Genomic DNA, 18,451 nt, shown 5'->3' with positions numbered 1-18,451 from the left:
TAGAAGTATATACAGTGAGAAATGGATAGCTTTGATTATAGCAAGAAATACAGTGTACTAGCATAAACTCAAAGCCAATGTTAAAGACAAAGTTTCTCTACTCACAAATGGAAAACATAAATTGAACAAAGAAAAAGAAATGCTTAGGCCTAGGTGCACCATTACCAAGGATACACATTTGTTAGCAGTGGATTGATTTTTACTTTTCAATGGAATTCCTAAACGTGAGGCAGGTTTGTGGTCAAAGACCAAGGGATCAGAGAAACTCTGAAAAGCACTGGGTGGCCGAAAAGCCAGAGTCGGTGGAAGTGCCCAGAAGTGGCTCTAATACCAATGTAATGAATGATAGCTCATATAGTTCCTGTTGTTCTGGCAGTTCCGGTTGTTCCTTGGTAGTTCCTACTTCTATCCTCTGTGTTAGCTTTCCCAGCTGTTCCGGCTTCTGCCCTCTATGTCAACTTTCCCGGCAATTCCCGGCAATTCCAGCTTCTACCCTCTGCGTCAGTGTTCCTGGCTGTTCCGGCAGTTCCGGCTATTCCCGGCAGTTCTGACTTCTGCCCTCTGGATTAGGGCAGCGTTATCCCTTAGGATCTCTCCTCCTACTAAAACCCAAAGACAAGTAGAGAGGAAGAGATCCCAAGTGTGTTGAAATGACTTGAAGGCCACCTCTATTTATACTAAAACGTTGAGCACAAGTGGGATTTATTTGGTTGTTGGCCGACCTTGACGAATTGTCCCATAACACAAATAAATTCATATCACCATGAATACTTATCGGAATCAAATGATCTTTAGATCAATCCTACACCTCTCGATGAGAGGGATCCAAGAAAAATATCAGCTTCCATTAATAAGATGACCCACATGAGTCAATACTATATTTGATCTCTTTATTTGTCGAGACGAGGTCATTGCACGCTGCTTTGATGTGGTCGCTGCATTCCAAGAGAGTGCAGGCCGAGAAGTCTTCCAGGGCATCTATGACTATCTTTGCGACCGAGGACCATAGATCCTGGAAATTTGCAGTAATTTGGTCGACCTGATTCTGTAAATTCTGTATCTCCTGGAGTTTGGGCCTAGTTGTCAATTTTAACACTTGGTGATTGGAGGAAGTGCGTGTCCAGGTTGAAGAGTTTTGGATTATCTCGTCATGTCATGTGAAAACCACTGAGGGAAGAGATTTGACTGGGTTTTCCCCTAGATGGGGGTTTTTCCCTAGTTGAGTGCCTATATCTTGTGTCTCTTGTTCTTGTGATCTTCATACACACATAATTTGGTAATTGCTTGACGAAAGATAATCTAATAAAGTAGTAAAAGAAGCGAACATAATTCACAAGTAATTATCAAGAAAGAGGAATCGAACCCTAAATCTACTAGCATTGATTTCTCAACAAGGAGAAGTCGAAGCTAGCCTCAATTGGAGATTACTAGGATGAGCAGAGTACCAATGAAATCTTCAATCTCCTAAGAGAATACGAAGACTTGTTCCCTTCGTCTGTTGCGGATCTCAAAGGGATTAAGGGAGAGTTAGGGTAAATGAAGATCGTGCTTAAACCTGATGCAAAGTCAGTGAAACATCAGTGGTATAGGCCAAACCCGAGAGTGAAAGAGAAGGTGAAGAAGGAGATAGACAAGATGCCGGCAGCAGGGCTTATCTTCCCAATTGACGAGTTTGAGTGGGTCAATCCAATAATCAATTGTTATACAGAACGAAAAGGAAGTTGAAGAAATTCGGGTCTGTGTGGATTACCGGAGTCTAAACAATGTTTGTGTTCACGACCCCTTCCCCACCCCGTTCAGCGATGAAGTTCTAGACAATGTGGTAGGAAACGAAGCTTATTCTTTTACAAATGGATTCTCTAGTTACCATCAAGTCTGGATTGCGGAGGAAGACAAGTAAAAAACCACATCCACCACTGAAAGGGGATCCTATGCGTACCATGTCATGCCTTTTGGACTCAAGAATGCGCTAGCAGTATTCTCAAGAATGCGCCAACAGTATTCTCAAGAATTGTAATTGTTGCCTTTAAGGATTATATTCACAGGTTTCTAGAAGTTTACATGGATGACTGGACCATCTACAATTTGCTAAAAAAGCATTCCAGTTTGCTCCAAGTGATGTTTGACCGTTGTAGACAGCTACAGATCTCCTTAAACCTGAAAAAGTGCATATTCGTTGTCCCTTTTAGAACACTTCTAGGCCATATAGTCTGCAAAGAGGGAGTATGTGTTGATCCCGCTAAGGTCGCAGTGATCCTGAATATGGCCCTGCCAACAAGCGTTAAACAGCTGAGATCCACCCTTGGCCACACAGGATATTACAGGAGGTTCATCCGCAACTATGCCTTGATCACTGCACCACTGGAGAAGTTATTGAAGAAAGTCGAAAAGTTCGCATGGTCGAATGAATGTGAAGTTGCTTTCAATGTGCTGAAGGAAAAACTGGCAAGTGCACCAATCCTGGTTTATCCAGATTGGAACAAGCAATTTCATGTTCATATTGATGCATCGGGTATCGCCTTGGGGGTCGTCCTGGCTCAGCCCGAAGATGGAAATCTTGATCACCCCATATACTTTGCTAGCAGAAAATTGTCCACGGCAAAATGGAATTATACCATGACTAAGTGCGAAGGGCTTGCGATAGTGTATTCGGTACAAAATTTTCGGCACTTATGGTGTATTCGCTACAAAAGTTTCGGCACTATCTTCTGGGGGGTCCGTTCAAATTCTTCACTGATCATTTTTCCCTAAAGTATTTGGTGAACAAGCCTATACTTGAAGGAAGGATTTGTAGATGGATTTTGTTGTTCCAGGAGTTCACATTTGAAGTAATTGTCAAGCCAAGAAGACTGAACATGGGCCCTAATCACCTTTACCAGTTAGAGTCAGGTGAAGTCGGATGGTCAATAGATGATCAGTTGCCAAATGCCAACCTATTTTGAATCAAGGCCATACCAGACTACTTGGAGGACATTGCAGTATTTCTAGCCACAGGTAAATGCCCAGAGGGGTACACAACAACACAGCGAAGGCACATGGTGGTTCATGCTGCAAATTACCAGTTGATCGCAGGACAACTGTACAAGTTGGGCCTTGATCAGATATTGCGAAGGTGTGTTCTTGATCATGAGAGACATGATGTATTATGGGAATGTCATTCAGGAGTTGCGGGTGGGCATGTTGGTGGGAAGGCCACCGCGAGGAAAGTGTTGCAGGCGGGACTCTGGTGGCCCACACTTTTTCGAGACACAAAGGAGTACGCCAAGAGATGTGACGTTTGTCAAAGGGTTGGAAAAGCCATCGCACCAAGATGAACTGCCTTTGCAACTAGTATGAGCACTACAAACCTTTGAGAAATGGGCAGTGGACTTTGTGGGACTCATTAACCCACGCGTCACTCACATGCCAAATAAATTATTACCGCCACTAAGTGCCTTACCAAATGGGTTGAAACTACACCAGTCAAAGATTGCACTGCAGACACTGACGCCAAATTCATCTTCAAGAATATTATCACTCGATTTGGGTTCCCTGAAGCCTCACCAGTGACCAAGGGACCCATTTCATTAATGAGACAGTCGCTTCATTACTACAGAAATTTATGATACAGCACCATAAGAGCAACCCGTATCACCCTCAAGCAAATGGTACTTTGGAAGCTTTTAAAAAAAATCTTAAAAAGGGGACTCACCAAAATATGCTCAGCGAATAGAGACGACTGGGACAAACCGGTGTCAGCTACACTGTGAGCTTATCCTACAACCATCAAGCGCTTACACAAGTCGTAGTCCCTGCCGAGTTTAACATCCCCACCTTTTTATTGTGCAGGCCCACTCGCATGACAGAGGAATCAATTCCAAAATGGTTGGAAAAACTCTAGGAGTTTGATGAGGCTAAGTTTCTGGTAGCCTTCCACCAAACTATCGAAAAGCAGAGTCAAAAGGCATGGCATGACAAGCACATCAAGTGGAAATCTTTTACAGTTGGAGGACATGTTCTGCTATATGACAGTAAGTTCTTAAAGTTTCCTGGAAAGCTAAAAATGCATTGGTTAGGACCATTCATAGTTGCAGAAGTGAAAGAATTAGGAGTTTTCAAGCTCGCACAATTGGATGGATTCCTACTGCCTAGATGGGTGAATGGTGCACGCCTGAAACCTTTCCACGGCTCAACCAGTTCTACATCAAAATGATTTGATCTTTGGAAGGGGATCGTAGGTAGGTCTAGGTAGATTCAATCAATTCTTTTAGTTTGTTAGTTGCGTCAATTAATTTAGTTAGTTAGTTGTTCCAGTCAAGTTCAGTCATGAATAAATTTTCCTCAGTTCTTTCAGTTGCGGAAGTAGCTTCACCCCTCTACAACCGTTTGGGATCGGGGAGTTGCATATGTCAATCGTCGTGTCTGTAATAGTTAGTAATAATTCCCTGTGTCAGTTCGAATTTGGGCTAAACCTCTCCTGTAATACCCCTGGCACAATCCATCCATCAACTTCTAGGTGCCTGCCATCATAACCCCATAATTACCCATCATTTCCACCCTACTTTTCAAGTTTTTGTTTCATCCGAGTTAGGTCTGGCTAGTCGTCATTATTGCTACCACGATTGGGATTGAGTAGGGAAAGTTACCGTATTAATTAGTTAAGTGGTCATATCAAAAACCTCGTGTCAAGACTTTCTATTTAATTTGCATGGCAACAATAAGCTTCTCGGTATCAAAAGTCGAGGTGGTCGAGTTACCAAGTCTGGAGTCTATATCAAATTTCCCCTATTCCCAACCCAAGTTCAAGCCTCTAGTGTTCCTTGTGTATCATCATCACACTGTAGCCATGACGAAAACCATAATCTATATTCCAGACATTGAACCAAACTCAAGAATTACAAAAACCAAGAATCTCTAAGGGAAGTATGATAAGGTTGTGCTTGTAGACAATGATCTTTCAGACTCGTTCCATTTTCCAGCACTCAAGCGGGAAGTCTACACAGAAGTTGTCACCAAACCCAATGGCAACCAATCGACGAGAGTTAGAGAAGACTTCAAAGGACTACAAAGGTCGACGCTGCTGAATTTACAGGGTCTTATAGTATTTGGCACTGTAGGAGCAGCGATGCAATGCAAAAAATTCCTCTTTAGTAGGATGCATGGAGGGTCTCTATGGCTCGACAAGGAATACTCAATCCATGCCATTGACATTCACCAACTTATAGGGTTTTTTGTGTAGAAATTTCTGTTTTCCCACCCCGGTTTTCAGTTTCTCCTTTTTTCTCCCATATAGTTAAATGCCCTTTCCCATAACCACACATTTAAAAAGCTGGAAAAAATAAATTTGCTGAAAACACAAATTCTGGAAATTTTACAGAATGCTGGAAATTGCAGAAATAAAAATCAGCAGTAATAAACAGCCATTAAAACACATTTAAACACTGAGATTTTTGGTCAACTTGACCCTGGAAAAACCCCCTACAACTCTTGGGGAAAACCAGTTTGAGAGCTCTTCTTTATTTCTGAAAATTGCCTTTTTACAGTGAGAAATATTCAGCAAAAAATCAGCAAGCAAATTTACAACTTATCTCTTTTCCCATGCCTCACAGCAAACTAGAAATTACAGCAAACAGGACAGCAATAAATGCTGTACGGCCTCCTCGATTTTCGTGCCCACTTTCAGCATTAAATGCTGCTGCATGGCCAGCATTAAATACAATGTACGGCCCTCGTTTTGCGTGCAAAAAAATCAGCAAACTACTCCTCGATTTTTGTGCAAACCACTCCTCGAAAATCGTGCCAAAATCTGCCTTTCACTGTGTGCTAAATCAGTTGTACAAATCTGCTCAACTGCTGCCTTGGAATGTGTGCCAAGTTGTTGTCTCCTTCTCCTCCCTGCTCAGAAATCTCCCTTGCTCTCTTGCTCTCCTTCTCCCAATCTGCTCATGAAAGAATAAATGACCTTTTCCTCCTTTTCCTCCTTTAATCTAACCCCAAGTGACTTTTGGGTGATCCCTAAATCCAATGGCTGAAATAGATTGAAATCTAAGGCTGAGATTAAATGCTCATTTAAATCTCACTTTTTATTTTTTAATTCACCCCACTTTAATAAAGACCCACTTAGTCATTTATTTCCAAAGCCACTTTTCCTTTCTAATTTTTCATTGATTTTATAAAAGTCACTTTAAAATTAGACTTAGTAACTTTATCACTTAAAGTCACTTTTAAATTAGATTTAACTTTATAAAAAAAATTACAAAGTCACTTTAGGAGAAAAATTAAATTCTTTTGGACACTTTTCCCTAGACCAAAGATCAAAGCCTTGGGGAACCACCTGTCCTCTGGTACCAAATTTCAACACTCCCTCTTACCAAGGAAGGTGTTCCTCACCACACCCATCTTGTCTCTGAAGTAGACATGCTTGCCCCGTGGTAAGCCTTTGGTAAGAATATCTGCAACCTGCTCATCAGTGGAAATATACTCAAGCTTCACAGCTCCCTTCTGAACATAGTCTCTGATCAAATGATATCTGATCCCGATATGCTTTGACCTGTCATGAAATACTGGATTCCCCGTGAGTTTAATGCAACTCTGATTATCATAGTAAATCACTGAAGGTCTCAACGACTGACCAAATAAGCCAAACAACATCTTGCGAAGCCAGATAGCCTCACAACTAGCTAAACTGGCTGCCATATACTATGCTTCCGCTGAACTCAGTGCTACTGACTGTTGTTTCCTGCTGAACCATGACACTACTGCTGAACCCAACCCAAAACAACACCCTGAAGTGCTCTTCCTATCAGAAGCACAACCTGTCTAATCAGAATCAGTGTATCCTGCCAATCTCACTCCATCTCCCTGCCTGTAGTCCAGACCATAATCCACTATCCCCTGCAAGTACCGCAAAATGTGTTTTGCAGCCACCCAGTGAACCTTCCTAGGCTCACACATAAACTGACTCATCATGTTGACTGCAAAACAGATATTTGGTCTAGTTTTGACCAAATACATCAAGGAACCAATCAGTTGCCTATACAATGTGGGATCCACCAACTCGGAATCCGAAGCATGAAGCTTCTTCCAGTTGGTGATCATCGGTGTCGACATGGGTCTACAATCCTCCATGTGGAATCTGCTAAGGATGTCCACAATATACTTCCCCTGCCCCAGGAAGAAATGCCCCTCCTCCTGCCACACCTCCAAGCCCAAAAAGTAATGCATCAAGCCGATGTCCTTCATCTCAAACTCCGTCGCAAGATCTCTCTTGCAGTGCTCTATGAGTCTCTCTGCACCTGTAATGACCAAGTCATCCACATACAGCACCAGAATGAGAGGCTCCTCACCTATCACAATCAAGTAAAGGTTCGGATCTGCCTCACTCTTTGTGAAACCCATCCCCTGCAAATATGTATCTATCCTGGAGTACCAAGCTCTGGGAGCTTGCTTCAGGCCATAAAGGGCCTTCTTCAGTCTGCACACATGGGACTCCTTCCCATGCACCTCAAAGCCCTGTGGTTGCTCAATGTACACCTCCTCCTGTATGAAGCTATTGAGAAATGCAATCTTCACATCCATCTGGTGGATCTTCCAACCCATCTTTGCTGCTATCAATATAATGGAGCGGATCGAAGTATATCGAGCCACGGGAGCGAAGGTCTCCTCATAATCAACTGCCTCTACCTGGGAGAACCCTCTAGCCACAAACCTTGCTTTGAATTTCTCAATGCTGCCATCTGCAGCATGCTTTACCTTGTAAAGCCATCTGGAAGTAACCACGGATTTGCCCTCAGGCCTCGGCACCACCTCCCAAACATCATTCTTCATGATAGAAGAATACTCATCCTGCATGGCCTCTCTCCAGACCTGCTGGCTAGCTGCCTCCTCATAGCTAGAAGGCTCAGAGTCAAGGATGTTGGTAACCATCGCCATAGAGCTACAAAAGCTCTAAGGTGGTCTACTCTCTCTAACCGGCCTCTTCGGCTCAGCAACAGATGTGGCATCTCTCAAGGTGTCCTAAAGCCACTTGGGCTTCCTCTTCCCTGAGCGCACTTCTCCCACCGGAGAATGAAACTCCTCCTCCTCATCATCATTAGGAGCCTGAACTTCTGACTGTCTGCCTGCTGTCCTCCTGCCTGCACCTGAACCTATAGAAGCTGAAGTACTGTGTGAACTGTCCATCAGTGGACTCCCTAGTGAACTGCTCTGTGAACCGCTCTGCATGCTGCCCGGAGCACCACCCCTCTGGCTCGGTGAGCCACTGCTCACTGACAGACCTGACATCCTCATAGATGTACCTCCTGATCCTCCTGATCCCTGCCCACTGGATCCCTGCGACTGACTCAACTGCTGCTAAGGGTCTGGCTAATCCAGATACTCTAACTCCCGTGACCTCCTAAAGGCCCTGTCCTCCTCGAACTTCACATCCTGTCTGACAACAACTCTCCTCTGTGCAGGAATGTAAATCTGAAAGGCCTTTGAGGTCTCACTGTAGCCCACAAAGATACCCTTCTCTGCGGTGGGCTCTAGTTTGGTCCTCTTCTCCTTAGGTATATAGGAGTATGTAATGCATCCAAAGATATGAAGATGACCAATATCAGGCTTCTTCCCAGAGAAAGCCTCCTCCAGAGTCATGTGCCCCAAGGCACGATGCGGACTCATGTTCTGCAAGTAAACAGCTGTGTTGCAGGCCTCTGCCCACAAGAACAATGGCAACCTCTGATCATGTAGCATGGCTTTGGCAGCCCCTATGATGGATTTGTTCTTCCTCTCTGCAACCCCGTTCTGTTGGGGGTTGTAAGGAACAGTGAACTCCCTCCTAATGCCTGCCTCCGCACAATAGTCAACAAACTCTCCAAGGGTGTACTCTCCTCCATTGTTCGACCTCAGGGACTTGATCTTTCGACCTGTATGTGTCTCCACAAGAGCTCTGAACTCCTAAAACCGCTTGAAGACCTCACTCTTGGTCTTCAAAAAATAAATCCAGGTCCTCCTGGAGTGATCATCAATGAATAAAACATAGTACTCATATCCACTCAAAGAAACATGAGACATCCGACCGCTCACATCAGAATGAATCAAATCAAGTATCTCCGTCGCTCTGTTGTCACTGCTGGGAAAAGGGGATTTGGCAAACTTGCCCATCGCACAACCTCTACAAGTATCAAAGTGATCAGTACTGAAATCTGGCACACCTGTAGTGATCTCCCGCAATGTCCTCAAGGCTCCATGATACATATGTCCCATCCTGTGGTGCCAAACCTCACACAGCTCAGAACTGCTAACTCTGCTGTCGGTACTACTGCTCAATGCCAAAAGGGGCTGAAATGCAAACCTGTACACCTTTGCATGGCGTACACCTATCACTCTAGCTGAATCAGCTGGAGTGCCCGTGGGATACATCAACACATGTCCTCCCCTGAACAGTACCTCATATCCTCTGTCCTCCAAAGCTGAGACGGATATGAGGTTCTTCCTCATCCCTGGCACATAAAGAACATCTGACACTTTCAAGGGAGGTTTGGACTCCCTCTGAAATGTCAGTCCCCACCCCGACTGCTCTAACAACTCTATCATCACCGAGTACTACCTCTATAGCAGTGCCACTCTCTGAAAGCTCTGAGAAGTACTCACGGATTCCTGTCATGTGACGTGAAGCCCCACTGTCCACATACCAGATACCTGAAGATGCTCCGCTAATCGAGGGAAAAGCATGCTCCCTCTGAACTTGTGTGGCAGGTGATCCTGCACTAGAGGACTCACACGTAGTGAACGCAAACTCCCGGTCAAAATGACCTGCAAAGTCCTCAATCTCTGCTGACGCTGCCACGTCCTGGTTCTTCCCCTTCTTCTTCTTCTTCTCCGGACACACAACTGCATAGTGTCCCATCTTTTGACAATTCCAACACTTCACCTTGGAATAGTCCTTCTGTGTGTTCCCCTGTTTACCTTTACCTTTGCCTTTGCCCCCACTACTACTTGTGGAAGCCTGCTTCTTCCCTTTGCCTTTCTTGCCTTCTACCACCAGTGCTACATCCTCATCCTGCTCAACTGGCTTGGCTGCCCCAAGCTGACCTTTCCTGATCTTTGTTTGAATGCAATCATCCCAAAACCTCTCCCATATGGGAAGGGTCTCACGTGCACAAACCCCATCAGCAAAGTTCAACCATGAACGGGGGAGGCCATTCACTGCAATCCGCACCAACTCAGTGGGTGGAATGGCCTCTCCAATCGCTGCCAACTCAACTCTCACATTAGTAATCTTTGTGAGATATCTAGCTGCACTATCATTACCCATCTTAATGTTCTTCAGCTTCTCCTTCAGGACCATCTTCCGGTTCTCATTGGTACTCTGGTAGAGATTGGACAATGCTGTCCACATCTCATGGGCATTGCTCTTTCCTCTCACATGAGGAATGCAATGGTCATTGATTCCGTCTAGAATCAGCGTCTTACCCTTGTTGTTCTTTTTATTATAAGCTGTCAACTGAGTAGCATCAGTAGGCACAACAACAGGGTTCTGTGTGGTATGCACCATGATATCCCAGACTTCTGCCTCCTCAAAGATACTCTGCATTCTCTCCTTCCAAACGCTGTAATTTGTATGCCCATCCAACCTATCCTCCACCCTCAATCCCAATGACATCCTGTCGTCCTAAAACTGAAAATAGCACCGTTGTAGTAAAGATAAAACTGTTGTTTATGAAAAAATCAGCTTGCTGGAATTTTCTGAGTGAAAAATCAACAGCTGTAATTTTTCTTTTTGTTGTCCCAAACTGCCCTTCAGCACTCAAGCTCTGATACCATGTAGAAATTTCTGTTTTCCCACCCCGGTTTTCAGTTTCTCCTTATTTCTCCCATATAGTTAAATGCCCTTTCCCATAACCATACATTTAACAAGCTGGAAAAAATAAATTTGCTGAAAACACAAATTCTGAAAATTTTACAAAATGCTGGAAATTGCAGAAATAAAAATCAGCAGTAATAAACAGCGATTAAAACATATTTAAACACTGAGATTTTTGGTCAACTTGACCCTGGAAAAACCCCCTACAACTCTTGGGGAAAACCAGTTTGAGAGCTCTTCTTTATTTCTGAAAATTGCCTTTTTACAGTGAGAAATATTCAGCAAAAAATCAGCAAGCAAATTTACAACTTATCTCTTTTCCCATGCCTCACAGCAAACTAGAAATTACAGCAAACAGGACAGCAATAAATGTTGTACGGCCTCCTCGATTTTCGTGCCCACTTTCAGCATTAAATGTTGTTGTACGGCCAGCATTAAATGTGTTGTACGGCCCTCATTTTGCGTGCAAAAAAATCAGCAAACTACTCCTCGATTTTTGTGCAAACCACTCCTCGAAAATCGTGCCAAAATCTGCCTTTCACTGTGTGCTGAATCAGCTGTACAAATCTGCTCAACTGCTGCCTTGGAATGTGTGCCAAGCTGCTGTCTCCTTCTCCTCCCTGCTCAGAAATCTCCCTTGCTCTCTTGCTCTCCTTCTCCCAATCTGCTCATGAAAGAATAAATGACCTTTTCCTCCTTTTCCTCCTTTAATCTAACCCCAAGTGACTTTTGGGTGATCCAAGTGACTTTTGGGTGATCCCTAAATCCAATGGCTGAAATAGATTGAGATCTAAGGCTGAGATTAAATGCCCATTTAAATCTCACATTTTATTTTTTTATTCACCCCACTTTAATAAAGACCCACTTAGTCATTTATTTCCAAAGTCACTTTTCCTTTCTAATTTTTCATTGACTTTATAAAAGTCACTTTAAAATTAGACTTAGTAACTTTATCACTTAAAGTCACTTTTAAATTAGATTTAACTTTATAAAAAAAATTACAAAGTCACTTTAGGAGAAAAATTAAATTCTTTTGGACACTTTTCCCTAGGCCAAAGATCAAAGCCTTGGGGAACCACCTGTCCTCTGGTACCAAATTTCAACAGTCTGTTGCTTGAGCCGCAGTATCAACTACATTTTAGAATACTTCCAAGTGGGGGAAGAAGATAGGTGATGACAATTACTACAACAGGTATGGTACCTAGCGTGGTGGGAAAGGTGCCTTGATAGAACCAATTAACAAGCCTAACATCAAATTCGCTTGTTATATGATTGTTGGAAAGCTCATGCAGCACTTCCCAAGAGGTGAATGCACATTGGCTACTATCTCGGTTGCAGAAGCTTGTGTGCAAGGCACCCAGTTGAATTGGTGTAGTTTTCTATTAAATGAACTTTTCGATGCTTGCGAAGATGTCTATACAAGAGCCACTCATTTTATATATGGATATCTCATTGTTGCCTTAGCTATGTGGAAATGGTGCCCACCAACGGGGAGAGAGATGGCAATGGTTACTAAATACCAACCCGTTGTACTCAAGAATGGCGGACCTCCGAGGACCCCAACAACAAGGAAATCAATGAGGCCTATTTTGTCGGATGGTACAAGAAAATGTTGGACGTCACCAAGGCCAGACCAAGAATCCCACTGTCACTCCTCGATGAATATTCGCAAGATATCTAGTTTGGTGTAAGTCATGGCAGCACTTAGGTGCAACCTAAGTGCATCAACTCCGACACATTTCAGATGCGGGCCCAAAAGTTTATGCTAATAGAAGAAGCCTTCCATATCGAAGTCTCTTCCTAGTCGGAGATTGCTGGAGAAGTTCGGGAGGGGAAGCATATATACTTGTTTGGAGGAATGGTGCCTCAGCCACTACCTGGAGAAACCCCTTCGGCCTCAAGGAAGCGACTGGCCGAGGAAACACTAACTCCAGTCATCAAGAAGCTTGAGACACGCATGCAGTCCTTACATGAAACTCTAGAGAACCTCGAGGCTTCAGTAAGTCCTTTTCATACCTTTTCTGAATTTCTCAGTTCAATTTCGCTTATTTCTTCGACCTGTAGCCCTGTTATTGCTTCAATTCCTTTAATGGACCCTCACTCTCATTCTGAACCAACAATTCTGAATATACGGCCTCTTACCACCAAACCACCATCGGTCCCTAGGAAAAAGATTAAAACCACCTCTACCCAAGTTGTTGACCTTACCGATGAAGAACCCCAATCACACACCACCACACCCATCACCGAAGAGAATCCACCTTCCACTTCCGCCGCATCCCCAAGGTCATGCAATCCCTCACCTCGAACAGCCTCCACCTCTGCCACCATCTCAGACATACTTCCATTTGGAACTCTACTCAGTACTAAAACGGAAATGGAGGTAGACACTGTTATCCACTCAATTACTGAAAATACAAATCAGGCACTTACAGTTCATCCTTCAAGCACCGTGTCTGTTCATACGTCTATGTTGTCTTTACTACTTGAATCAAGCCCACTAACAGTCACCAGTCAATTTATTGCCCCTAAGAATCTGAATCCAAAAACCATCCACGCAATGCCCCTACCCGTTGATCCCGCTCGCTCATCACCACCACACTCTACCCCGGTCCACATTAGTCCTCACACTGTCGAACCCTCACAGAGAGAAGCATCACCTCAAGGGTAATCTGAGAAATCAGTTGCCAACGGGCAACCATTACAAAGTCGATTCCCTAAACCCTCTATTATGACCCTTGATGACCTCCAAGGTTGGTCCTCGGCTCAACTGCTTAATTTCATTCAACAAGCTGCACGTCAAGCAGAGGCATTACACAGCGTTCCAACAGTTGAACATGAACAACAACAACAACAGATTTTTTCCCTTGATGCAGAACAAGATCATATCCTCTAGGAGATACAGAATTTACAGAATCAGGTCGACCAAATTACTGCAAAGTTCCAGGATCTATGGCCCTCAGTCGCAAAGGTAGTCATAGATGCCCCGGAAGACTTCTCGGCCTGCACTCTCTTGGAATGCTGCGACCACATCAAAGCAGCCTGCAATGACCTCATCTCAACAAATAGAGAGCTCAAATATAGTATTGACTCATGTGGGTCATCTTCTTAATGCCAGCTGATATTTTTCTTGGATCCCTCTCATCGAGAGGTGTAGGATTGATCTAAAGATCATCCGATTCTGATAAGTATTCATGGAGATATGAATTTATTTGTGTTATGGGACAATTCATCAAGGTCGGCCAGCAACCAAATAAACCCCACTTGTGCTCAAAGTTTTAGTATAAATAGAGGTGCCTTGAAAGTCATCTGGACACACATCCTCTTGGTGATCTCTTCCTCTCTGCTTGTCTTTGGGTTTTGGTGGGAGGAGAGATCTAAAGAGGATACGTTGCCCTAGAGGATGCCCTATATCCTAACGTTATCATGGAGGAGATTTTAAAGCAATGAAGAAAGGGTTCTACGCAGCAAGTCAAGGTGCCCTAGACGCAGTTAAAGGGAGGAACACCTAGCCGCAGCAAAAGAGGGTCTAATGCACCCCTATATTCGCAGTTGAAGGAGGCTCCTATACGCTGTATAAAGGAGGTTCAACCGAGATCTAGAAGACGGCCCTAATCCGCAGTTAGGAAAGGTCCTAATACGTTGTCCAAGAGATACTAATACGCAGTCATAATTCACTGTCAAGGGAGCCCTAAATCCGCAGTAATAAAGAAGTCTAAAGCCGCAGTCTATGGAGGCCTAATACGCAGCAAAGGAAGAAGACTTAGCAGTAGATTTGAGGAGCCATAATCTATAGCCATTGACTGACCCTAGGCCGCAGCAAAAGTGCCCTAAACGCAGCAAGAATAATTTTGATAACAGCATGAAAGAAGGTTGTTCCTAGGCATGGGTTTAGGCATCGTTTTGTCTGCGTTTTCTTCTTGTAGGAGGGCCGAGTTAGAGCAGCTCTAGATCAAGTCTGTTGGAGGAACAAGTATAATGTTTTTGCTGCCTGGAAGCTACAGGAAGACTATGTGTTAGGCCGCAGGCCATAACACCACAGTCAAGGTTTGTTTATGAATGTTTGAGGGCTTATTTATATGCCCAGATCAGCAGGATATCCCAGGAGCTGTCCTAGGCTGTTTTGATGACTGTTGGAGGACTGCTTGGTGCCCTAACCAGTCATCATGATGACAGCTGCAAACTATTATTGACTGAGTCCAATTTCATGAAGCAGAGACAGCTAGTGCAACAACATGATGATATGGTGCAGCAACATGATGTGTGCAGCATGCATTTGGATGGAGCATAATGCAAGCTCCGCATGGTGTAGCATGAGGAGTGCAGATCAGTGATGAGTGCAGCGTTGAGTGCAGATCAGTTATGAGTGCAGTGTTGAGTGCAGATCAGTTATGAGTGCAGCATTGAGTGCAGATCAGTGATGAGTGCAGCATTGGGTGCAGATCCATGATGAAAGAAGCTCAGTGATTGGAGCAGCACAGTGACAGGGGCAGCAGCATGAAGTGCATAGCATGGTCATTAGGTCCAGCACTGTGATGATGAGTGTAGCGTGGTGCAGCACGATGAGGTGCAACATGTGGACAAGATGCAACACAATGATAGGTGAAGGAGTCACCTTGGAGAATCAGTTGAAGCAGCATGTCTTCAACTCATCTCATGTAGAGATGAATCTAGAAAGTCGAAGTGTTGACTTCTGTTGTAAATGTACTATCTCTCTCTCTCTCTCTCTCTCTCTCCGCTGATCTATTGAAGGACATATAAGAAGAATTGATCAAGGGTTTCCCCACATTGGGGTTTGTCCCTGGCTAGCGCCACATCTTGTGTCCTCTTTTCTTGGCTTATCTTCTGCGATTTATGTTTATGTTCTATCTGCAGTTTACTTTAATGCTGACGTGATTGCTAATCTGGAAAAGATATTGAGCTAACTGTGAAAATTGAAATAGATTGCTCTAAGCATAGAACATACCTAAACTTAACATGGTATCGGAGCTGAGGTGAAGACAATGCCCAAGCAAGAGTGAAAGAGCAATCACCGAAGACAATTGGGAAAGGACAAAAGGATCAATGGATTCTTCATCCCTCATCAAATTCACCAAGGGTGAATTCGAAGCAGAGAATTTTATCAGAATGGCGCAGCGAAAGTTTATGATGGCCTACCTAAAGATCACTCCAATGGGAAGTCTGGATCTAAGGGTGGAAGGAAAGGCAGATGCCTTGGTTGTAATAAGTTCAGCCATTATGTGAAAGAGTGTCTGAGGCAGGGACACATCACTTGATGATGATAACAATCATTCCAGGGACATCTTCAATGATCAGAGGAATGACAGGTAATGCAGGTCATCAAGGAAACGGCCGACTCTTCAGAGAAAGCAAGGAACTCCAGGTATGAAGAATCAAATGTTGTTTCTGATAAGATAAAGAAGCATTATCTTGCATTGGCCCTCTCCTTCAGATTCTTTGGGAATCTGGCTTATTGATTGTAGTGCTTCAAGGCACTCCATCGAATAGAAGGGTGCTCTCTCTAATTTAGCGGAAATGGAAACAATCGTGGGATTATACTTGGAGCCGATGCCACCTATCCCAGAAAGGGTGTAGGAAATGTTACCCCTCAATTGAATGAGAGTAACTCGATTCATTTACAAAATCTCTTTTATATTGTAAGAAGAACCTGGTGTCCATTTCGACAATGGAAGTCAAAAGTTTTAGGGTGGAATTCATCGATGGAAAGGTACGTGTTTAAAAATAAAATTTTCTAAGATGCTTTGAGTTCAGGGTTGGCAATTTCTATCAAGTTGCAGGATGGTCCATTGGGGGACCATATCAGTTGACACATCGCACCGGATGTCTACTTATGGGGCCCTACCCAATGTGAGTCAGATGGTGACTCAGATGCCTGAATTCAAGAAGAGCATGAAGGTACATGACTGAGATATACCGAAGGAAAATCTTACATGAGAACCATTCCCCTCATGTAGCAGGTCCACAGGTTTGGAACAACCCGAAGAGTTTGAGATTCATGATCGATAATTTCATGTATACAAGTGGAAGAAATCCCTCTATGGCTTGAAGCAAAACACCTCGGGCATAGTATGAGAGGATTGATAATTGTCTGATGAAGCTGAGATTCACTAGGAGTGAAACCGATCCAAACCATTGCTCGAAGGTTGTGGATGATAGACCTCTCATACCGGCACCTTCTAAGAACGACCTATTTTTGACAGGTGCAGACCCTCTCATTTGCAGAAGTAAGAGGGAATTGGATTCCGGATGTGGAATGGTAAACTGCAAGCCCATGACTATCTCGAGGATCTTAACTTTCAGAAGTTATATGGTGATGATGCCGAACCAGATTTGAGAAATGCCTCTGAGTTTCATAAACCCATTTGCATTGATGTTCTTGGTGAACTTCCGTCTGGACATATGTTTTGCAGTTAGCATGGTGAGCTCATATTTGGTTGACCCTCACTGGATTGGTGCCACGAATCTTCTGAGATATCTTCAGGGCGCAATCTCCCATAGATTGAGATACACTGCCGAAAATATAAAGCTGCATGATAATTCAAATGCTGACTGGTCAGGCAATGTGGAGGATCACTAGAGCACTTCTTAGTGCTGGTTCTATTTGGGATCTGCTTCGATATCATGGATGAGCAGGAAGCAGAAGTCGGTTGCTATAAGCACCGCCGAGACCGAATACATAGCTACGAGTATGATCTCGTATGATGTTGCCTGGTTGTGGAAGCTCTTCAATGCGCTGTTTGTACATATGATGAATAACACCGTGAGCCTCTGTGACAACCAGGGGGAGGATTTGATTGTTGAGGAATCCCATATTCGATGATTGCTCCAGTAGATGGACATCAGATACTACCTTATCTAGGATATGTTAAGTCGATGAGCGAGGAGGCTCCATCGCATTGAGACTGATGTACAGGCCGCAGACATTTTGTCAAAACCCCGGGGAAAGGTCAAATCTGTCCCGAACGACTTGGAGTCATTGAGAGACCTTCTTATAAGGGTCCTGCATGTTGCATGCATTGAGCTCTAGGAGCTCTGGGGGGCTTGGGGTACTTACTGGAGCGACATACGACCACAGGGCGACTCACCCTCCCCTGGTGGTGCGCTATGTATAGGGTGAAATGTTCAACCTTCCCCTATGATACCTTGAGGCGACTTTGGGGCAGGATGATTCGTTCTCCTGTGAGCCAAGATGATTCGTTCTCCTGTGGGACAGGATGATTAGTTCTCCTGTCGAGGCATCCTACCCATGCAGTCTGGGACTCATGGGAAGTACCTCTCATCTTATCAATGAGCAGGGAAATGGGGTTAGGGACCATAGTAGTACTATCGATGGACGCATCGTTGTGTCTACCGTACTCCCTATGCTAGGATGACCTCCAACTAATATGGGATCAGTATGAGTGGTTTGAGACACTCTCTTGTGATATTGATCTAGGATCAATAAAACTGACTTCGGGTCAGTAAGAGTGATATGACACACTCTCTTCAGATGAAACTGACTTCGGGTCAATAGAGAATGGTATGAGACATTCTCGATCAATTCTTCTTCTTCATGGTCAAGCAGAGCAGAGCAGTGCAAGGCACTGATGGTAGAGATAGTACAGT

At 44.0% G+C, this 18,451-nt stretch overlaps 1 protein-coding gene across 8 annotated transcripts in view; it reads right to left on the bottom strand.

The window, feature by feature from the left end:
* The window catches only part of RNEE/G (RNAse E/G-like protein), a 424,083-nt gene that overhangs the window by 399,983 nt on the left and 5,649 nt on the right, over positions 1–18,451 (bottom strand). The window lies entirely within an intron of this gene.

The sequence above is a fragment of the Pinus tabuliformis genome, chromosome J, assembly GCF_031772625.1.
Source record: "Pinus tabuliformis cultivar Carrire ecotype Pingquan chromosome J, CPIR1, whole genome shotgun sequence".
NCBI lineage: Eukaryota > Viridiplantae > Streptophyta > Pinopsida > Pinales > Pinaceae > Pinus > Pinus tabuliformis.
The sequence above is the reverse complement of the archived record's forward strand: the minus strand, read 5'-3'. Positions and strand labels throughout refer to the sequence as shown.